Source organism: Cygnus atratus, chromosome Z (assembly GCF_013377495.2).
Source record: "Cygnus atratus isolate AKBS03 ecotype Queensland, Australia chromosome Z, CAtr_DNAZoo_HiC_assembly, whole genome shotgun sequence".
In the NCBI taxonomy this organism is placed as follows: domain Eukaryota; kingdom Metazoa; phylum Chordata; class Aves; order Anseriformes; family Anatidae; genus Cygnus; species Cygnus atratus.
This window is the reverse complement of record NC_066396.1, coordinates 22,772,953-22,797,417: the sequence shown is the minus strand read 5'-3', so window position 1 is coordinate 22,797,417 and position 24,465 is coordinate 22,772,953. Positions and strand designations below refer to the sequence as shown.

The 24,465-nt window shown below is 37.5% G+C and overlaps 1 protein-coding gene across 7 annotated transcripts in view; it reads right to left on the bottom strand.

Moving 5' to 3' along the window:
• Positions 1 to 24,465, bottom strand: part of ERBIN (erbb2 interacting protein) — a 124,823-nt gene that overhangs the window by 86,234 nt on the left and 14,124 nt on the right. For 6 of the 7 annotated variants that reach the window (XR_004779800.2, XM_050716138.1, XM_035553466.2 and 3 more), the window contains one exon: positions 15,468 to 15,584. The gene's annotated coding sequence lies outside the window, so the exon portion shown is untranslated. Of the gene's footprint in view, positions 1 to 15,437; positions 15,585 to 24,465 lie in introns of all 7 variants that reach the window. The other variant, XM_035553468.2, reaches the window with a different exon arrangement.

The following is a 24,465-nucleotide window of genomic DNA, read 5'->3' as shown; positions in this document are numbered from 1 at the left end:
TTGGCGTGAAATCTGTGCCTTATAGTGAGTCAGATTTCAAAAAAGAGTAACATATGCTTTGATTGAGAAAATGTAAGATAAACATAGCTGGCAAAATATTTATCTCTACACAGCATACCTTTTGACATCAAACAGACAGAGGTTTCACAGTTGTAGCAGGAAGGTCTGCAGGCCATTTTTTTAGTTGATCTCAGACTGCTGTACTGGAGAAGAGGGAGGGGCGAGAGGAAGGGAGGACGAGGGAGACACAAAGGTCTCAGAGACCATTCTCAAGAAAAGTCTATCTTGTTTTTCCTGGAAGCAGACGTTGTCACTCTGTCTCACTGTTTATCATTACTTGGGCGTTTGAACCAGAGCCAGACATTCAGAGCAAAGTAAAGAAGCAACCTCGCTGAGCGGATTGCCTCTCTGACAAAAACCTAAAAAGCTGCAGGAGCTGTGCTATCTGGCTTGTGTGGAGAGTCTATGATGTTAATTTTGATACGCTGCCTTAAGCGGCAAGAGACTGACCTGCTTAGGAATTGTAACCTCCTTGTACCAATGGTGTCACTGCTGTTGACAGCCAGAATCCTTCAACACAGGAAAGAGGACAGCTGATGGCACGTTCTCAGTGGGTACACTAAGATTCGCATTTGCTTTCAGCGTGCCTCAGAATAACGTGTATTTGGCAACACTGCTGGTGTTCTGCAGAGCACATACGTTTGCAAAGTGTTCTGCCAAGGGATGTGGGGTATGCCCATCAACAGCAACGGAATAGAAGAGGAACTGTTATAGGTCCATGACTGGCTGAATTGCTATGATTTACATTTTAATATCCGAGTTGGTTCTGCCAGGGCAACTACAGTTCTGTAAGATATTTTCAATTATCTTAAAACTGAATTAAATGCCTAGCACCTAGCATAATGAAAATGTGTTCATTACTTACAGTACCATAACAGCACTTCTGGAAAAGATGGTTAAGAAAATACATTCATACCTGCAAGTATGCGGACAAATGAGATCTGCTAAATTTTGTTGTTGATTGCTTTCTCTTAAGGAAGCTAGTCAAAGGATCTCCAAACAGATTTCCAAAGCAAAAAAATAAAATTTGACCTCAACTCAAAGAAACAAACAAGCAACCCCACTATTTTCAAGTTATTTCTCACACCGCTGTGGATATAGATGCAAAACCCCTCCTAAATTTTAAGTGCACAGTGTGGTTCTGCAACAAAATATACCTATGCCTAGATTTATAAAAATTTTCAAGAGTTCAAAGTCCCCCTTTACAGTAATGCAATTAGCGATGAAGTAAGTATTGCTGAGTTTAACCTCGGCAGTGAAAAACTGCTATAATGCACATGCACGAGAAGGGAAGAGTTTTTCAGTTCTTATAACTGCAAGGACCCTTTCTTACATCAAAGATGCCTGTTTCTCAAAGCGTAAGTCTCACAGGTATGCTCTGAAAAATTCCTCTATAATAAGGACTACATACAACGTTGCTATTTGGTATAAACAATTGCATCTACGACACCAACAAAAGGCCTAGCTGTTACAGATAGGCAGCCATACTGTGACAATTACATTTAAATCCAATATTCCCTCTAATAGAAGCAAGATACAGCACAATTTTTCACTGCCCTGAGTAGTTAGAATTGCAGAATAATGGAGGATGGACAGGCCCCTTCCACGTCATGCAGTCCAACCCACTAACGCTATCACAACAGGGCTGATTTCAACATTAGATCCAACATCAAAGTCAAAAGTTACTTTGAGTTCAGGTCCATGTCAATATGTAAATAGTAAGGTCAGCTGGCTTATTTGAAATCATTTCCAGTGGAGAAAGTTAAGATACAGTACTTTTCGTAAACAGCCTTGCCTCCGTTCTAGCGTAATTATCTAGTTGATGTTACTGCTATCCAAAATACCATTTTTCAAGTCTTACTAAGGCAGCTGAATTATCATGGATTGATTCAATCATTTATGAATTTATGACGTACAACGCTTCATCTCTCCACAATTCCAGTATCCTTTCCTTCAATGAAAAGGAAAATATCAGGAACATCCCTTCATAGAACCAAGATGTTTTATATCACTAGACAGAAAATAAATTAGAGAAATCACTATTTAATTGGAAATTATTACTACTTTACTGGAGCAGACAAATACATTCACCAAAGAAGAGAGAGTATTCACAGACTTGTGAATTATTACTTTCTGTAAACCAAGGTTGCTCTTCACTAAATCTGAGGAGGATTAAATTACTCCAATATGCTGTCAGCAATTCTGTTTAGGCTTTACTGATGTTTACTCGTTTTGTTACTGTAATGCTATTGCATTAGCTCAAATAACCAGAGACAAGGCCAGGAATTAAGAATTAGAAAACAGAGACATGATGCTGTGATTTTACATTCAAAACTTAATACTAATGATTTTTAGCAAGGTTTTAAAACAAAGTATCTAGAATATTAATATGGCTGACATCCTTAAACACTGTATTCATTTAATATAGGTCTTTTTATACAAAATAAACAGGTTTACCAATCTATTTTCACATCAATTTATTACTTGTCTTTGTAGTACACAATATAGTAGTATCTGAACTTTAAAAAAATAAATAATTAAAAAAAAGGAAGGAAAGAAAGAAAACTAAAACCGAGAAACAAACCAAGCACAACAGAAAACCACGTGAGGCCATCAATCAAGATGACAAAGCTTTCGGGACCTTGGTCTCGCAGGCCCTGCCTAGTGACCACCAAACCAGCAGGTCTCAGAATAGCTACAGTTGCATCCCATGTACCATAAAAATTCTTTACCAAGTCACTTCTATAAGGGACTTTTGAGCTAGCTTCCTGGCTGGAAGTGAGTAACTCTGCATGCGACACCAGCTAGCCTAGTTAAACCCTGGGAACTCATACTGCTAGTGGTAGCACAAAGAATCCAACTCAACTCAGTCTAAGAACTAAAAAGAAAGAACCAAAAAAAAAAGAAACACATTCCATGTAAGTTATGATTACTGCTACCCAACCTTCAACCATTTCAAATATTTCCATTGCAGCTACAGAAATGCCAACAACTTCAGAGGACTGGATGTACCTACTTCACATCAGGAGGCCAATTAGCAGCACAAAATTTGGCAAGAGCACTCAGGATAACAAGAGGGGTTACAAATCCATGAGGAAACTATTTAGACCTGGTGCCCTCACCCTTCACACCTATGTCACCCCCATCCTTTTCACCTTTCTCCCCCTCTCATTCTTAAAAGTCTCCCATCAGCACACGCAACTTAGACAATGACAGATACAGATGGTCAAATTGATGATGCGAAAGAAGAAAGCAAAAAATTTAGGAAACAAATGACTAAGAGAATAGGAATACTTAAGAGACCAAATATACTTATTTAATCAGTAGTAAGATTTGTTATTAAAAATGTGAAGCAGTCACCGAGCCACACTAAACTCCACGAGAAAACGTAGCACTCTCTAAACCATTTCATCTACATTTATTTGGCAATTTGTATGATGTTATTACTATGACCCCTGTCTCGTTTTCACCCACTGCCCTTTATCACACAACCCCTTTTCCCTCCTCTACTTCATGCCACCCACATACTGTTTACATTTTTTTACATTCAGTATTATTAAATACTGAAGTACTCTGGGGAGGGACATATCTAAGTATATTTGCACAGTACTTCAGAAACAGGGCGCGTGTTTTATAGGGAGCATGGGCGTGTGTAAAGTGGTGGTGGCACCCAACACCCACACCCCTCTGAGCAAGGAGTAATCGTCTGGGTATTGCATCAAGCAGATGCTGACTCACTAATATCGATAACCTGCTGGCTGCTTTGTATGAGTAAGATGGAAGTAATCTAGATACTGAAGTGAATACGACTACCAAGCATGAAAGAAAGAGGAATTAGGGAATAAGAACCTTCGGAAAAGACTTTGTGCTCTTCATTTAACTGTATACTGAGTTTTCCAACAGCAACTAGTGAAGCAATCAAACAAGCCCCAGGATGAGTCACCCATCTGAATGGCCAAAAGACTATCACAGAGTGAGCACTACTGCCCTAAAAGTTGGATCACCTAGATTGAAGTACTCTTAAGTGCAGGTTTCCAACACCCAAGATGAATAACCTACTGCTTACATCCCATTAATTAGAGCTATAAAGGTGGTACAGATGCCTCCGTTTTAGACCTATAGCCAGAGTACTTCCTGCATCGGGTGGATACCTTGCCACTTATGCTGCAGCTTATACAGAAAATTGGATCCAAGACCTCTTTCAGCTTATTAAAATACAGAAGACTGTGGACAGGTGCAGCAGCAGAAAGACACAGAATTCAGACCGCAAATTTTACAGACTGTGAATGATAGTGACACATTAAACACATGAATTTGTCTTGTGCCTATGGCCTTTTATTGCTACTGCCAGCCACGAAATGGTACGGCAGTTTGAGCTGCTGTTAACTGAACACTCTGGGGCTTTATATTTAAAATAGTTTGAGGTACTATTACCTGAACACTCCAAGGCTTTTTAAACTCAAATTGTGCATAAAATACACTGGACTAAATTGTTAGAACCACAAGTCACCTAGTAGTTGTCTGAAATGAGGTTAGAAAATAGGTATTAGGAACTTGAATCATTTACTCCCCTATATGTAGCATTTCCCATATTTCAGAAACACAGTTCTATAGCATAATAGAGATTTCAAATTAAAATTCTTTAAATAATAGAAAGTATCAGCAAGCAGTTGCTATAGTTGTATCCTTAATAATAGCTCTCACTTTACCAGCCAAGCCATTGTTAGGGTATGTAAATTCCTGAGTTCCCTTTCCTTCCAGGGCAGAGGTGAGTGGTGCTAGTTGAGTAACACTGAAATCTATTTTTAGATGTCATTTCCCCCCACCACACACACACACATGTAAAAGCATAACTTTCCAATTAACAATTGCTATTATGAACCTTTTACTTCCTTCTGCATTTATTTTGTTCCTCACTATTTTACAAAGTTCATTTAGGAGGCATCATTGACCGGTTTGATTATAGATACAAATAGCAAGCTAAAATCTTGCTTGCAAAATTGCTTAAACTGCTAAGAGGGAAATTAACTTCAACTGTGCCCCAAATACACAAAATGATACAAAAATATTAGGGTGTTATTGTTTGTTTGGGTGAGTTACAGAAAAAAAGAACGGTTAAGACACTTTCTACAGCTTCAACCATCGATTACTGGGCACATCAATTCACTGATGTAATAATATTTCAACAACTCATCCCACATCCACATTATGAAGATACACTATATTGAATGTCAGTGTTCTTCATAAACAATAACAAAGGAAGAAACCTGGAAGAATAAAAAAGACTTCTATATTCAAAACAGAAATTAGATAGTAGAGCAGAAACAAAGCAGAATCACAGAAAGATGAAATTTTTAAAAAATGCACTGATGTGGTGAATTAAAACTTTTTATTAAGTTGTGAACAGTTGAACAGGTGTCTTCCTGGAAGCTGAAGTTTCCTGTTTGAACTGGTATTAAATTCATAACTAACCACAACAGCTACTGATCACGAATAACCATACACAACATCATACCAAAATGTATTTTTACTCTCTTACACTTCACGCAGGCATGTGCCATCTGCCACTGAGGTATGATCTGTTTTTCTGTGACATTATCACATTACCCTTGAAAAGACTAATGCTGCTGCTTAATCTCATGGTTTGAGCCAATTTATACAGACTAAGCTTTGGCTTGTTGTCCGATCTCCTCAATATCTGCCTGAGAATCAATGATGAGAAGCGCAGATTGTCACTTTTTACCATATAATGTAAAGGCACCCTCATTACAAAGAGAATTCACAGTCAGGTAAAAACAATTCTGGAAGAGAGAGGTTTTATGCTTGGAATGAAACCATACAATCCTCTCCTAACACACGGAAACAAACCAGGACCACAAGTCACCTGAACTAAAAGACAAACAGTTCATTAAGGTAATAAAAGTGTCTATCGTTTGAAGTGACATAGCTACTGTAATTAATCCCCAGCTCTCAAGAAAGTTTAAGGAAATGAATACGCTGAATTGAACTGACTGCAAAATCCTCCCAGTTTCTCCTGTATTAAAAAAATACTGTCCAGACTGAAATTGAAGTAGCCAGTAAAGAGATAGCTTTTGATTCTGAAAAAGCAAGAATAATTGTTATTTAAAAACCAGGTAGGAGATGACAGTGTCTGGAAAAGAACAGGATATGAGTTTGCTGTGTTCCCTCTAATAATGAGGTTACAGTGAGGGTTGTTTTGCCTCAGTTCCTAATGGCTTTTTATTAAACTTGATCTAAACCAACACAGCATAAGTATAACACGCAGAAACTGCTGCTTGTACACAGCTGAAAATCACCAGTAGGTTTCACCTCAATCTTAATCTTTCTCATTGTTTGGAGTGTCTTCTTAGAGAAATATACTGTCTGGAGGAATGTGACCTTCACATGTTGATAGAAGTGGTACCAGCCAACAAGCCCTGAAATGCATTTTGAAGATTATATTTATGCATCTTCCCAAACATTTTTTTATTGCTGTTGCCTATTTCAGTTCACAGTAACTCCCAGTAATATATGAAATGAGTTATTAGAGCTGATAGCCAAACATTTTTTTTTTTTTTATTTTAAATACCCACAGCTCAATTCTCACTTCTAAGTGAAGAAGGAAACAGGATGTGTGCTCTAAAAACAACCTAACACTTGTTTAGCCTAATCTCATAGCAATTCTCTTGAATGTTCTCCAACAAGACAGTATATGTTTTGGCCAAAAAAATTTAAGTCTGCATAGCAATAAAACAAATCACTTGTTTAACTGCAGATTACTGCACTCTAACTTTTTAAAGAGAAAAACACACATTCACTAAACTGCATTAAATGGCATTCCTATTCAATATTCCATCTAGCAATAAGACACTGCATCTAAACTTCAACTGTTCCAACAGGTTCATTTTTAACATATCAGTCATCAGCTAGCAGCTGAAAAAGCACTATATTTCTTTCTAGCAGGGAAAAATCTCAGTATTAAAGCTCAGTAGTGAGATTAATGGACTAATTCCATTCTAGATACCAGCTTTCATTTTAATGCCATTAAGGGATCAGAACTGAGACAGACTGATAATGTCATGGAAAAAAAAAAATTCAATGCATTTATAATGCATATGCTCTAAAACCAAACGCATAGTCCAGTTTTCCCATAAAACTACACAGATATAGAAAATAATGCATTTGAAGTTAGCAATAGTCTGGTGCTTATACCAATGAGAGATTGAGCCAAGAATAAATGCTAACAGCATGATCTATAAAAACAGAGACCAGAATAAGCACTAGCAGTTAGATAGCTGTGGTGCTATTATCACTTCAGTTATAAAGAAAACATCTGAACAGCTTCAATGAGACCTGGCAGGCCAGTGTCTAAACCAAAAATATCAAACACAAGGACAAATCTTAAATAATTTATCTAACACTAATTAAGACTAATGAATCTTAATTTTGCTAGATGTAAAAATGCCTGGGTACTCACTCCCCACATAAGCCACATCTCTATCTCCACTCAATCAGTTACTGTTTTAAATATATATTTAAGGAAAGCTACAGCTAAGATGCTTCAAACAGCGTGCAATTTAAGAGGAACCTTCACACTCCGAGGTATTGGAATAAAAATGAAAATAAGAAAAGACATATAAAAATGGGAAAACAAAAAAATGGTTGGTTTGCTAATGTGTCTCCTATCAGTCCAAGGTTTCTCAGAGACCTTGTAGTACTCTGCAGATGATCATTCAAACCAACGAAAAAAGTTCTAAATAAAAGTGAGAGCCCCAAAAGCATCATCTCTTCCATCCATCCCACTTCCTCATCCAACCCACTGTGATTTCATGCACTGTTGGTTTACCCATTTCCCTCCACTCTTCTGCTTGTTCCTCTTTTTCAGTACATCCTTTCCAACTCTGAGTTGCTATCTCATGTCTTAACATGACAGTATTCCTGATGCTCTTCCATTTCACAAGAAAGCTTCAGATGATGAGCACCTCGGGGGATTGCTTACTTCAATTCAGTGTGAATAAACCAAGGCTTGATCTTAACCACCATCACCAACAACTGTTCTTATCACAACCTTCAATTACTTCTGTGGAAATAAGCACTATTCAGCCCACTACTCTGACCCACAACTCCTTGAGTTCCTGTAGTCACATTTCTCTTTATGTCACACGTAAACTAAAAGAAGGAAGATTTGGATTAGATGTTAGGAGGAAATTTTTCACTCAGAGGGTGGTGAGGCACTGGCACAGGCTGCCCGGAGAAGCTGTGGATGCCCCATCCCTGGAGGTGCTCAAGGCCAGGCTGGATGGGGCTTTGGGCAGCCTGGTCTGGTGGGAGGTGTCCCTGCCCATGGCAGGGGGTTGGAACTGGGTGGTCTTTAAGGTCCCTTCCAACACAAATCACTCTATAATTCTGTGACTCTCCCCTACCCCATACATCCAAAACAGAACCTTTCATACATGAACTTGTACCACTTACTACAAAAATCATTTCTAGGAAACTCCTTGACTATGTTGCTGTTCTAAGTATCCTTCTTTTCATTTTCCTTATCTCTTTTAGAGAGATAAGCAGCTTGCTTTCACTTTTTTTCCCCTCTAAACTATCATCTCATTTACAGTCAGGAGAAAAACTTCTGATCAGTCAATAAAGTTAGCTTCCCTCACCATCAATTTTTCAAAACAACATCCATACAATTCATTCACATGAATTACAATACAGTGAATTCCTTCTTCTTCTTCCTTGTCTCTCACCATCACAAAAACACTTAAAAATAAAGTTCTGACAATCACCGGGCTACTGATGTGCAAATATCATTGCTCATCAAGCTAACTAATACTTCCCCTCCACCCCATCATGTGCTCCTCTAATCATCTAGGTCACCTTAACCTGTCCTGGAAGACATACAACCTGTTTTCCACCCAACACTCATGTTGAATCATGATAGGTGATTCCAGTTTGTTTACTGAAACTCCTTTGGGTTACATCTTCACATGTACAAAGGGCATCACAAAGGGCAATCTCACTGTTTGGAAAAAAAAATATTTTAGCCCTCTGAAAAATATTAAAATGCATTACACGCATTACATTTGTGAAAACATATGCATAATAAAACCAACAGAATTAGACTGGTACAATCTTTTAAACTTTCTAGCTAGAAAATATAAAATGGAGACTTTTATCTGGTCTTTTTCTCTACTCTCTCAAGAAATAGCAAGTGAAATAAAGTTTGGTAAGAACAAAATCCAAGAGAATAAATACACCATGTCCTGACTACTGTCCTATGCAACATGGAAGTGAACAAACTATGGGAATCACCCCACAATTCTACCTTGGTATGTGTTGAGAACAATGATGGAAAACAGTAGTTAAGCAATTTCCTTGACATCTGAAAGAAAGTTTTTTTCTTCATGCTCTGATTATCTAAATCACAGCTGTAGAAGTTACATCCACACTTTCAGAGAGTTTCCTCTCTGGATTGGAGAGGAGGAATTTTATCTCTTTAATGAATGTGAACATATTTATAACTGGGAACTGAGATATAAAATGAGAATGAAATAATTCTTACTTGAAACTTGTATTTCAGCCCAAAACGTAGGGAAGGAATGAAGGATAACCAGCAGCTATAGAAGCATCCAACTTGAAATAATAATCTGAGTTCTAAATAGTCTGGCCATAGCAAAACACCGCCAGAGGCTTCTTCATCTAGCCATGGATGAGAGTCAGATGAAGCAGTTTCACGTCCTCAAATGGCAACAGTGACGTACAAAAGACGAACAGTGCCTCATTCTCACATATGCAAATAGTTCAAAGAGAGAGACGAAGGAGCACTAGAAGAAAGTATTATTTTACATGATACACTAGGGAAATCATGAATCCTCCAGCCTAAAAATAGGTTGAAACAATTAATTATAGAATTGTAGTGAGTGATTAAAAAATTTAAAAAGTAAGCCACCTGTCTGTTGAACAAGCTTACAAAGTAGTCAGATTTAAGTTTGATCATCACGTTCTGGATTTTCTCAGTTATGAAACAGTTTCCTGTTTTGCCAAGTAACAAACATATCTGTTAAGGATAGTAGAAACAAAGGGTTGGTATCTTATCGCATTCTCAAGCACCTTGGTGGCCCTAACACAAGCATCCAAGACTTCCTGCATCCTTCACTTTCTGCAGTCTTCAGCTTTTAACCCGTAACTCATTGCTGTGGTTTTTTTTCTTCATTTAATTAACAGATGGACACTTTACACTACTACATTACTGTGTTTTACTACATACTTAGAAAACAACAAATTTAAAACATCCGTAACTGATTTCCCTTTAAAACTGGAGTAGAAAAGGAATTTCTATACAGATGATTTGGCTGAATGGCTTTCAAGTGGTCTCTTTGATAAGGAAGAAATAAATGCTGCTGATTAAACTTTGCATTTATTACATACAATCAAAATCAATTCATAGTCATTTATACTTCATCAAACACAAAAAAGGTTTTAAATTACACAACTGGTTACTTGGCTCCTTTCAGTATCAGATGCTTCTGTGAATCCCTCTACACTGACTTCTAAGAATATTCCATCCACCATCTTTTAAAATGTACACTTTAGTATTAGCGACCACCTGCACATAAAAATCAAGTTTCCCGTACTTTCTGAGTTCATCGTCCTGTACAGGGCTGCAATTCGGTGACCTGTAGCAAGCAGCAGCTAGCTAGTTATCCTCTGGCTTACCAAAGAGAATACTGATTAACAAGTACGATTTTTTTCCACCTCTCAAAAGTACAAAATAGAGTTATTTCAATCAAAGTAGCACTGTCTATCCTTTCCCCTCACTTCATTCAAATAGCTGCCAATAATTTAATAAGCACAATCTAACACATCACTGTCCAAACCAAGGGCCAGTGATATTAATGAGTAAGCATAAGCTTTTCCCCCCCTCTTTTTTTTTTTTTTTGAACTGAGTGCCTAGCCCTTTTTTCTGTAAAGATCCTTAGAACAGGATTCATCAGTCCTTGATGACCTGTATTTTCAGTATCTTTTTTTTTGTATTAAAGCTTTTTTTGTATGCATTTTACTAACTATTCTATTTGCCTTTTCTCTGTAATGAATGTTCATTTCAAATTTACTCTCTTCTGAGAAAAATCCATCATCTCTTTTTGGCCTAAAACCAAGCTAATGTTTCATAATAAGAAAACCCATCACTTTTAGCTAAGACATTTAGCACGCTTTGTCCTCATTACCTCATCACTACTAGAAGAAATATATGAAGATCACCTGCACCTCCAGAAACATGGGACACCTCCCTTTTGTCCATTTATACATCACAGCCTTCCAATCATCCTGGTGTAAAATCCTCCAGAGGACAGTCAGCCTGTCTTGGGACAGCTAAAAGTCTATGAACACATTCAACAAGCAGGCAGCCAGTCAGGACTGGCCTGACAGTTTGGACTTCAAGACATTGTCCATTTAATGATACTGAAATATGCAGGCTGACAACTCGGCGGTGACTGGATATTCCTAAATACACAGCACTCTTCCTATACTACTAGTCCTCTAGAAATCAAAGGCAATTCCTTCTTCTTGCTTGCTGTGTACAAACCTTCTTTGGCCTGAACTAGTTACAAACTAGCTAGCAAACTAGCCTACTTCATTTTCCACTCCTCTTCAGTGATAGCCAGTATTTCTCATGCTGACATAGAGTTTTATAACACGTCTGTCTGTGCACCACAGCTGTACGACCCTGTAGACATCATGGTACTGGAAGAAATCCGTACTTCATATAAATTTGTATGAATATATTTGTGAAATTTTACAATTTATACTTCACATAAAAGGGAGTATTTTGGCAGAAAAACTACAGCACATCCATTACAACCCCCCCCCCCCAGTTGTTTATGGAAGTAAAGCATTTTATTAGACTTTTCTGTTTCACCATCATCTCTTCCCATTAGCAGGAAAATATACTTTCATTTCCTAACTGATACAATTACATCATTAAGAAAAAAATCCACAGGGAAAAAAGAGTAAACAGCCTGTGAGTGACAGTGAAGCTGCATCTTAACTGAAGAAATGCACATTGAGACATTCCTCAACCAGCAAAGTGGGTAGTCCAAGAACTTCAAGGACAACCATCAAAATGAAGTTTGCTTGCATAAATTAGTTAACACTTTAATTCTATCCCCACCAAACAAGCTGGAAAAGGAGAGGAAAGAGGAAGTGGAAGATAGAATGTGCGATGTTATTCAAATAAATTAGTAGTATTCTCTGTATAGTTTTCCTCTGAAACCACCACACATAGTTAAGGCACTATATAATAAGCTTTTTTTATTTGCTAGTTGCTAAACTGACAAATAGATCCTAGAACTGTTTATGTAATCCAAGGGGAGTGTTTCCTAATACCTAGCAGTTGCACAGAATCAAACGTATTTGCCTACAATCAGGATGAATGTGGTTCCCTTAGAATATCCTTTTCTGGCAACATGGCCATCAAAAAGCTTATCACACAAGCCAAACCTCTGATAACCTAATCTTGTTTTAGGCAGACTCTGTTAGCAGTGCACGCGTTTTAGGAAACAAACTAACTGCCATCCTTCATAAATCCTCAACATTTGGCAAGACAGCCTAAAATATTTTAGTACTGATCACTCACGAGCCAGAGAATCGTGTCACCTATCAGGACAGTTCATCCGTACCTCTTCAGCTTTACAGGGAACAACAGGCTGACAGAATGATGGGCTCCCAACACGCTTCACCAAGACAAAACATGCTTTGGGCTGACTGGATTAACCTTCGTAGCTGAACCACCTGAGATATGTTTGAAGAGGTGCTTCAAGACAAAACCTGTCCATAGAACCAAGAAGGGGGAGATTTCAGCCCGTGCTTATTGCTACAAGCAGAAGTGAATCAGCGAGTCAAGAGGGCTCACAGTATGTATGCAAACCAGAGCTTATATAAGAAGTCTGGAACATCTCCAAAAACGATTGAAATACAGGAACCACAGGAATACTGAAGGGATAGAGTACAGTGGCTCCACTTTAGTCAGTGCTGTTTGTTTTATTCAGGTGGAAGTCATGATGTCAAGACAATGAAATGCAATTTTCCTTAGGTGACTAATTACACACAGCTTCAGAAACTACATACTTAACTATAGTCAAAGGATCAAATATAAAATATTACTCCCCTGCAAATGAAGTTGAAGTACTCTATACAAGAAAAGATTTCAGTGACTTGTCAAATTTATCTACTAGGTAGAGAAGAATTGCAGAAAGGAAAAAAAAAAGAGCTGACAAATTTTAGCATTTAATATTTGTTCTTAAATTTTGTTTAATCTGTCTCAGCTATATACAAGACCTTATTTATGCTCACCATGTATTTCAGTACCTGTAAATACATATTAATAAGGTAGCTTTATGATAGACCTAAGCATTTAGCAGTGTACTAACTGTGGATTTAGCAGCATGGCAAATTATGGCATCTTTTCCAGAAACAGTACAAAACTTTGAAAAGAAGCTGAAGAACACACACTCAATTGGAAGCATGAAGCCTCTATCTGAAACAGAGAGGCTTACTAGGTTTCTAATGATACCTACAGTAAATGCTTCATCATGATATGTTTTAGAAATCAACTATTTAAAATCTTCTTGCAGCCACAAATCTATTGCAAAGCCAGCATTTGCCTCCCAGCCCTGCTCTTTTTAGCTAGCCCAGATTTCCTACACCCAATGAAGGCCCATTAGTCAAGTGTGCCAGTGAACCAACTGTTAAAGAGTAAACAGAGGGCAATACATAAAAGTAAACAAAAGTAAAGCAACAAAAATAAAACTATAGATTAACCATCCCATTTGAATTATTTAAAATTTAAGCATTCCAATGCCAGAACAAGCAGATCTGCATTGAAACTACAATTATAAAACAAGAATCTAGTTCAAGATAAAAATATTCTTAACACTAAAACATCTGTATCAGTCTGTTCTTTTATGCATATTTGGACAAGTAATTGAACAAAATGAATAGCATAACAAAGGAAAGGACCATCTTTAAATGAAAGCTGTGAAATAGTGCCTGAACTTCCCACTCTGTTAATGTTAGCTTGGTAGTAAACAGGAGAGTAATAATAGCTTATTGAAGCCTCACTAGCCAGAGAACTGCAAAAGAAATCTCAGAAGCATAACTGAGAAATATGGCACTTGCAATTATCTGTAACCAAAGATGTATAGAAACAATAATTCTGAAGTGCTCACATTGAATATCAGGTATTTTAGGTATTTAAGGTTTTGCTTCCCAAAAGATAACATCTGCTCAAAATAAAAATTCTTTCCTTTTTCTAACCTTTATTTAAAAAGCACTCTTTCCCCACAAACCAATTTTCAAAATGAAGTTCCAACAACCATACTTTTTTTCCCATGACGGTTCCTAATTTAAATCTCACATGGGACCTGAACATCCAAGCACATCATTTTCACAATACTACCAGTACTTAAAACAGTATTTTTGCTATAAAAATATTTCCTCTCCAATAAGTCAAGCATTTTTTGTGGATAGCTGCAAATATTTGAGTGTATCCTACCTACATATTTGAGTCAGAGCAAAAGACTGAGAGAACAGGGTGAAAAGTGTGTTTTGCTCAATGGCCTTGATTAGGACTAAGACAATGATTCCTACTGCAATATACTAAGATCAAAATATACTGTGATCTATTAAAGATTTCTGCAACACTTCAGCCGGGCATACATTTACAAAAAAACCTCCTCATCATTTTATTTATATTGTCTCTTCAATTCTTTACAAGTAGCTAATTACGTCTGTTGTTGAATTATGTGACTAGAAAGAATTCTAAACAAATAAAAAAACCCTTCAGTTTCAGCCCCCAAAATACATGTCACTAACAACTTTATGTAAACAAGCCTACAAAACTAAAAACGTACATGCCTGTAACTGCAAAGGAAAAAAAAATCATATTAATCTTTCTATGGCTAGGATGCGATAACTGGGCAGAAGTGTTTTTTGGTAGTGGTGGTGTTTTTTTTTTTCCTGAGCCATCTGAATACACCGCCATAAAATGTGTAACTACTTTGTAGTTTAGACAACATTTTAAATAAACAAATAATGCAGAAAATTAAAGGAGAAGCAATGGAAGCCAGATTGCCTACACACAAGTGCTCACACAGAGCCAATAGGAACATGTTAAACTCAGATACATAAAACACGTTCTGTGATTCAACAGAACCATTACACTGCAGAGCATATCCCTTGTGCTTCTTGCCAGAAAGCAACCACAGCCATCAGTTCTCACGCATCATCCCTACAAGCTACTGTACAAATTCAGCAATTAAAACAAAGTACATTGTAGAGTAGCTAGAACAGTAAGTGCAGTCAAAACATTTCCTTCCCTTTACCTCCTTCAACGTATCTGGGCAGTCACCTACCCGAATCAGTCCACCACTGCCAATTCACACCATAGGAGTCTGAATCAGTTTCTGAACTCGGATCACAGAATCACCAGGATGCAGCACGGAGTTTTCTAAACCATCCAGCTCATGAAACTGTGAAAAACAATTAAGAAACGTTTTCAAGATGACAGGTATAAATGATCTTATACAAAATATAAAGCAGCTTCAAATCCAAACATTAAGTTTGCTTTAACATCAGAATTAAACACAAAGACACCAAACTGCTAATATGTGATATACCACAAGAACCATTCTACGATTGCTTATTTTTGTCCTCTGCCAAATCTCAAAGTAATGCAAACAGATAAAGCAGTGTGCCAAAACACAAAAAAGGTAGAACTGATTATCATTTCCTCCTTTCATTCTGGCAAAAACCAAAACATATGCATTGCTAGCAAGCTTAAATTCAAAACAACTTCCTTTGTTATTTGTATGGATGGATTTTTAATGTAATTATCAGGTTAACAAAATTCAATCAAAACCTGTAAGTTACATGCAGAACCTAAACTAGATGACTTCCTCTTAAAATGCTAGTATTCTGGCAAAGCTGAAGCACACTCAGAGAGAATCTATACCACCCACACTGTCACAACTACTCCTACAGCCCTCATGGGGAAATACAACTCCTAGCAACAGATGAGGCTTTAAAAAAGCTGCAATTATTTTAATTGGACCTGCCAGCTGCCTTTCATTTAGCTTAACATGAGATTTTATTCAAAGTCTGCAGCAACAGCCATTGGCAAGGTAGTTGCTTACAAGTAGTTGGACCTATTTCTGAACAGCTTATCCTGCCTGGACAGCTTTTGTGGCCTATTGCCATATACTCTATATGTTGAGGACACAAAGTTTTATTATGTGGTCCTGGCCAGTAACATGGAATAATGTACTAAGTCCAAGATGTATATGGAACACACCCATTGCCTCATCTTGATGACATTTGTTGGGGCCAGTTCAAATAAGGTGACAAAACACAGAAGGATGATTTTGTCATCTGCTTTCAAAACAGCAAACATATCCCACACCAAAAAAACACCTAACACATTTAGGTAGGTTGATAAGTGGAGTCTTTCTCAAAAGAAAAAAAGATTTTTCAGGTCAGATCCTTACTAACGTATTATTTCCATAAAGCATTCAATATACAGACACAAAACCGAATTTCATGATTCCTAAAATTTCTAAGACAAGCCATTATTAAAATAACTGCTTCTGCCACTTTCAGAACACTTACGGTGATTTAGCAAACTCTAAAACCTCTGTACTGATGTAACTATTTAACAGATAATTGGTGTTTCAGCCACCTTCTCCAAGACACTGATGTTATCAGCTGCCCATGATCTTACAGCCAGCACAGCTAGAAACCCTGAAGGATCCAGGGGTTCCAGTTCCATAACCATATTGTTAATTCGATGGCTTGGTTGAAAAAAAAAAAATAATAGTGTGTGTGTGTGTGTATTATGGTGGATCTGGAACTTTCCTTCTTGTTTTTTTCTACTGCCTGTCTACCTACAGCCACGATTTTTGTATGACTAAAAATACTAACATGAGTATTGTATTAAATCAAGTTCATATCTGAACAATATCTGGATCTGTAAAGATGGAAACAGCTTTCTTGGCTCTTAACTAAAAAGACCAGAGTAACGTCCTCTCCCTTGTCTTGCTGTCTTCCACAGAAGGTTAAAATTTCAGTTCAACTGGAGATTTATGTAGCATCCTTCAAGACGGGACAGTAGACTATTGAACATGCAGACTCCATTACATGCCCAAGTTTGTGACTGCCTCTGTCAAGTCTTGAATTCTGTGGTACCCCCATCAGTGCTTCACTCACCAGCTCTTTCACTATATCCCAAGTAGCAAGCACACAGTAACTGTAGGGCCACATAAACTATGACCAACTGCACAGATCAATACATGAAAGATTATTATCTAAGCATTATCTAAGGACTGGAACACTCTTCCATCCACCCTTCTCCCCCCACTGCTGACAAATAAGACACTGTAACACAACTCCAGAAGAAAGACATCAGTTTAACCCCACTGTCAATAACAATGTATTCCATCTGACCTTTAACCACCTTCTTGCTACTGAGATTAAGACTCAGTATTTCTTTTTTTCTTCCCTTACTAAAAACTTGAGTAGTCTGGCATACATGCTACAAATGCTCAGTGCTGAGCTAGTCCCCAAAAGTTAAGGGAAAATAAGCGTTTCACCAATCTTTACAAGAAATATCCTGCTCAGGCACTTCCCCCAATTTAAGTTTTTTCCCACAATGTAACTTAGAAATTAAATATCTACAGCTAATCCTAGCTAATCCTTTTTCATTATCACATACTTCCATCTTTAATTAAAGCACATACTGCCCAATTAACACCAAGAACTGATTACAACTCAAAGGCCTGATGGGCAGGCCACTTTATGAAAAAGTACCCATTTTACATTTGAGCTAAACTCATTTCAGAAGAGTTATGAGCAACCAGAGCTCTTCAAAACTAGACAAGTTTGCGCTGTTGAGTGCACAAAACCATCCCTTGCAGACAACATCTGAGAGAGAATGAGTATTTTTGTAGGTGCAAAGCCAAGTATGAGAACAGTCAACTTGGATTTTCCTCTACCACCACATGTGAAACTTTTGCTGCATTTCAAAAAAAAGTTGTGAATTAAAAACCATAAGAAAATTTGTTGTACTTCACTTCTGGTCCTCTGCTACTGTTGTTGCTTTTCTCAACAGCTCTATGACATGAAAGATGAGGGTCTGACTAGCTATATGAAGTTTTGTACAGGTATTTTCAAAAAGAAGGTGGGGTTAGTACTGTTATCAGGCACTTAAGACTCTGGAAGAACATACCCTGGAGCCCAGGCTTAAATCAGTAGTAATGGGAAGTTCATAAACCAAGTCCGTCTACCGCTTTGAATAAACTTACTGGAGAAAGACGACAGATCCAACATCATAGTAGACACTACCTATTTCATTACACAAAGCCAAGAAGCATCAGCAGCACACCACTCAAAGTAATACAGACACAATTACTGAGAGCAGGAAGCAATCAGAATGATCACTTAAAGTAGCAAAATTCCTTAGAAATACTCCATTAATCAAGTTTTAATAGGCTCAGAAAGACTCAAAGATATTTGATAGTTCTACTGCATCAGTAGATCTATGTATAAAAAGTAGCATTTTGCTTTCACCAGTAACAAAAAAAAAATAAAAATTAAAAATTAAAAAAAATCTATTACACAATTTTCCCCTATTTCCTTCATCTACCATAACAAAGGAAAAAACATACTTAGATTTCTTTAAGCATACTTCGGCTGAACCCATAGTTCAAAATAAGGGAAAAATAAAAGAAAAATATGAATTTATGAATTAATTCATTAACATAATTACTAGAAGTGCACATACAAAATCAATAATTTAGCAGCTACATTAATGCAGCTGGATATGAACAGAATAAACAAAATAAATCTTCTCTACAAGTACTTTCTGAAAGCAACTAAATACTTTCTGTATCAGATTCTTTTTGTCAAATGGGGATAATGGAGGATGCATATAATTACAGATAACACACAACACCCAAATTAGTTATTCTGTATCACAAGAATTTGTTTTGACATATTCATTCCACGTTCAATCAAAAAATCAGTAAGAAGAGTTAAAACATCTTTGACTACTATCCTTCAAAATGTTAACAGGTAACTTAGTTATACAGAAATCCACTTTGCTGAAAGGTAAGCAATTGACAGGAAAAGACATCAAAGGTTCTTTGTGAGCATAGGTACTTGCCATTGAATAGCTGAACGAGCTGTTTTTCACGCAGCCTGAACAAGAGAAATTTGACGTTGGATCCTAGTTTCTTCTCTAGACGAAGACGGCAGGAGAGGAAGGAAACCCTGCTCAACAGTGCACATTATCTCACTCAGCTCAGCTTCACCACCGGCTATAATTTCAGCACACGACTCAATTCCTATCCATGTATCAAGACTGATACCAGAAAATTAATGATCTTAGCAGAGACAAAGTCATTTCCGTTTCAGATATTAAAGTAAGGGATCTTAAAGTATCCATTTTTTCCCTTATTTTTAGGTAGATAATTATATATATATATATATATGTCTACATTATACATATATAATGTAGGCATATATATAACTAAAAACAACGTCCAACTTGTACTCTAGTCATACAGCAGAACAGATGTAAAAATACATATGTAATTGTCTCTTAGGAACCTTTTCTGCCCAGCATTAAGACAAGATACACTGAAACTAGAGTCTAGTCTTTCAAAAATGGAGTCATGCTATTCTAAATCTTCCCCAAAAGACACACAACTATCTCTAGGGAGTGAGAGTGACAGAGAGAATTACTACTACATGTTTTAAAGTGGAAAAAAAAGCAAAGACATAACTTTAAAAACAGAAAAAGTGAACACACTTCATAACATTTGCACCAAATATTCACTCAGAGGACATGTGTGGAGAACACGAAAGTGAAGTTATGCCAATATGAGATATGCATGCCCTCAGGTTGACAGTCATTTCCAATTTACCATGCTCTAGATTCTTACTACAGATAGACTATCACAAATGAAGTATACACATGACAAAAATATGGAAAACAGCACAATCATTTCATGCTTATTTGCACGGTCAATAGATGTTTCATATTTTTAATTCCTAACTAGACAGTGACTGCATTTTTTTTAATAGAATTGCAGTAAGTTTTAACTTGGGGGCTGGGGGGAAGACCACACCTTTATTGATCTTTCTTTCACAAGATGAATTTTCAGTCCCAGAGAACTTAGTATCATCACAACAATTCCTCTCAAGTATGCAAAATATCACCATTAGGAAACTACAGTAAGGGAAGAATTCACTGACTCCAGATTGTGCTTCGTTTAATTCTTGTACTGCACAATTTGAAAGGAAAAAAAAAATCTGCTCAAATATAACATTCCAAACAGCTTGGGACTTGGTATGTTCTGAGGAGCTTCATTTCAAGCACCTGTTCTGAGGAGCACAGAGGTAAGACTGACGGGCCTGTAGTTTCCCAAGTCTTCCTTTTTTCCTTTCTTAAAAATGGGAGTTGTATGTCCCCTTTTTAGTCACTGTAACTTCACTAGACTACCATGACTTCTCAAATGACAGACGGTAGCTTAGCCAGGAATCTGCCAGTTCCCTCAGATGCACCTTATTAGGTTCATGGACTTGTGCACCTTCAGGTTCCTTAGATGGTCTCAAAGCTTCTTCTCCTACAGTTGTTAGTTCTTCATTCTCCCGGTCCCTGCCTTTGGATTCTGTGACTTGGGCAGTATGGCTAGAACATTTCCCAGTGAAGACAGAAGCAAAAGAGTTATTGAGTACCTCAGTCCTCATCAAGTTCCAGGTAACTAGGTCTCCTGTTTCACTCACTGAGGGATGTGGGCATGTATACGGGTTCTTTCTCCTTCCTTCACTGTCCTGTGTACTTGAAGAAACTCTTTTTTACATCTCTAGCCAAGTTCAGCTCCAGTTGCGCCTTGGCTTTCCTAGTTCTGTACCTGTTCTCCTACATCCCCATAATCTTCTCAGGACGTATATGCTTCCCAGGACGTATATGCTTGCTTCCACTGCCTATACATTTTGGTTTTGTGCTTTAGTTTGGCAAAGAGGTCTTGACTTAGCCAAACTTGACTCCTGTGTTCCCTGCCCAACTTCTTAAATGTCAGGATTCAGAGCTCTTGGGCCCTAAGATAAATGTCTGTAAATTTCTCACACCTCTCATTCATTCCTTATCTCTGAGCGCAGTTTCCCAAGGGATCCTGTGCACCAGTGCCCTAAACAACTGAAAGTTTGCCTTTTCTTGATTCTACTCTTTGCCTGTACTGCATCCCTCAGAATTGGGAATTCTACCGGGGCATGATCACTGACTGCATTCCAGGCTACCTCCATTCCTGACCTCTTCAGTAAGTTCTTCAGCACTGGTGAGCAACAGGTCCAGCAGCACATCTCCTCTGGTTGGGCTATTTTGCAGATTAAAGAGCAGGATGTACAGACGACTACCACCATGAGAAACAGCTTCTTAGTTGCTTAAGGATGTTTTCAAAGCTATCCATTTGACCCATTACTATTCGGGTAAGCAACACACAAAGCCTCTGTTTCAAAAGTAATTGTTCCTAATACTAGTACAGATGAAAATGGAAAACTACACAAAACTCAACTGAAATGCTTCCCATTCATCCAAAAAAATGCACTGTAAGGAAGAGAGATATGAACTCAGATCTCAAAGAAAGAATTTTACTTGAGACTATATGAAAAGAGATACTTTTCCCCCTTCCATTAGAAAAGAACAAAAACTCACTAGTGCTTTTCCACATTACTCCCACTCTAATCTCCCTATAGAAACAGAGAGAAGCACAGTATTAGAGTCTTAATAAGCTGTTATCAAAGCAAGAAAAATCTTTTTGTCTACCTCGCATGCATCAATGCTACTCGCTCTCAACTGTATGTGCTTGGCCCTTCGCAGAGAGATGAAAGATCAGAAGTTTTGTAACCTACAATTCATGACTGCAGGACAGCCAAGTGAGACTACTATAGCATACATGCCCCATGCCACAGTCACAAAGCACTTCCACACCAGGACAGGCAATTTCCCCAAAGATTTTAGAATTAAGAAGCTATAATTATGTTGCACCTTTAATCCCTCCATGAATGAAGACGGATATACTCTAGTAATCTGAGATGAAAAAGTAAAATAAAATAATTATCATCGACAAATACTTCTAATAGAATCATTCCACCAGTGATAATGCCTAATGTTTCAACTTGTTTAATTATCATACTGACATACCCATCAGTTCCCCATTCACACTGACATTTAGGTATAACTTGAACAGTGTTTGAACATAGCATTCTCTGCTTTCAGCTACGGATTTCAAGATTTCAATCAAGAGTTTCCTCCAGATGACTAAAAAAAAATAATAAAAAAATCAAGCCATCATAAATCCCTAGAAAGTAAAGAAACTAGCTTAAATATGTCTTGACAAGTAGTCAAGAAGGTAGCTTTGAGGAAAAAAAGGACTTGATGACCTCAGCAATGAGGAACTGAACAGGTCTCTAGTCTTCCTTTGTGTTTTTCAAATTCCACTTCTTACCATACCTAGTTATTTCCCTAACACCACAGCAATTACAACCTACTTCACAGAGATCATCTGTCCCATTACTTTCTGGATAATAATTCTGGAAATTAACTAAAAGCTATATATTTTCAGGCCTATTCTTAGAAGTCAAAGCATCTTCAGCTCTGTGAAACATAAACATCAAATTTCAAGCCTACTACCAAAGTCTAGAAAGTCAACCTTCATGTGCCAAAAAAGCAGGAAAGATAGGAGGTGGTACATTTGAAATCTGCTCCAAAAAAGCTTAAATGTTAAGTATTGCAATTTTTAACAGGATTCAGACTTATACGGGAGGATTACTGAGGAACAAATCAGACAAATTCAGAGGAAAAAAAGCAAAATTTATACTTTTCTGTGATTGAGTAGAAGAATATTCTAAACCAGCAACTAGAACTCAAAAAGCAAGTCAAGTCACACTGAGCTTAAACCAAACTACAGACTGGTAAAGGAAGACCAAGCCTTACTTTTCCTACTCACGTTTGCCTTCTGTTAAATCTAGGGTTTGCACAACCGGCACAAGAAGGAGGACCCAGGGAACTACACGCCAGTCAGCCTTACCTCGATCCCTGGGAAGGTGATAGAGCAGCTGATCTTGGAAACCGTTTCTAGTCACATGAAGAAGAAAATCATTATGAGTAGTCAGCATGGATTCACCAAGGGGAAGTCATGCCTAACCAACCTGATAAGATTCTATAATGAAATCACCAGCCTGATGGATGAAGGGGGAACATTGGATATTGTCTTCCTGAACTTCAGTAAGGCCTTTGATGCTCTTCCCCATAAGATCCTCACAGAGAAGATGCTGAATTATGGACTGGGTGAGCAGACTGTGAGGTGGATCAAAAACTGGCTCAATGGCCAGAGGGTAGTGGTTAGTGGTGCAAAGTCTATTTGAAGAGGTCTGCAGAAAAGGGGAAGAGTTAACCATGCCAAATCTCAGTCCTGCCGATACTCCAAGCAACCAGAAGAAGTGAAGACATTCAGTAAGGTCAGCAAACAGTTATGGTCTGGATAACGTATGTCAGCAGTTATTGTTCTACATTTGAAGTTCAGAACCGAAAGAAGTGTCTACAGGATGTGGTCTTAACTGAAAGACAACCTTGCAAGTGCTGCACATACTTTTGCAACAAAAAGTCAATTTTTTAACCTACAAAACAATACATTTATTAGAGTCTTGAGTGAATGGAACTACACCGCACAGAACAGACCATCATCCCCACCGCAGTAAGTTTGTTTTTTAGGTTGTTTTCACATTTAAGTTCATTTAACTTCAAAAAAAAAAAAAACTCTTAAATCTTAAATCCAAAAGTAACCAATGCAAGGTGTCTCATCAAGAAATGTTCGTGGTTAAGAGCTGCAGCCTGTCAGTTGGAATGGGCTAATTATAATACTAAGGTTAAAAAAATCTTGTAGAAAGTTCTTTAATGAATATCAACTTGTAATTCAAAACTTCTCTTTTTTTTTTTTTAATATTAAACAAGTCTGTAAACAGAAAATAAGAGACATGAAATACACAATGGGGCCACTGCTGAGACATGGCACTGATCTAGATCCATCTCTCATCTGCCCCACTACTCTTAAATAAACTGTAGATTCACATGATCAACCTCAAACATCCTATTGCATCAGAAGCTGCCACTCTATAGCAGATAATGCCCCTTACTTAGAGCAGAATGCACACTATTTCTCATGTTTAGAAGAAAAAAAATATTTATCTCATATGACGTCCTTCAACTACTGTGAATCTTTAGTTATTTGGATGTAAAGCAAGACTAATAGTTTGTATGGATGAAACCAGTATCTCTGCAGAGCACACAAGCTTCTA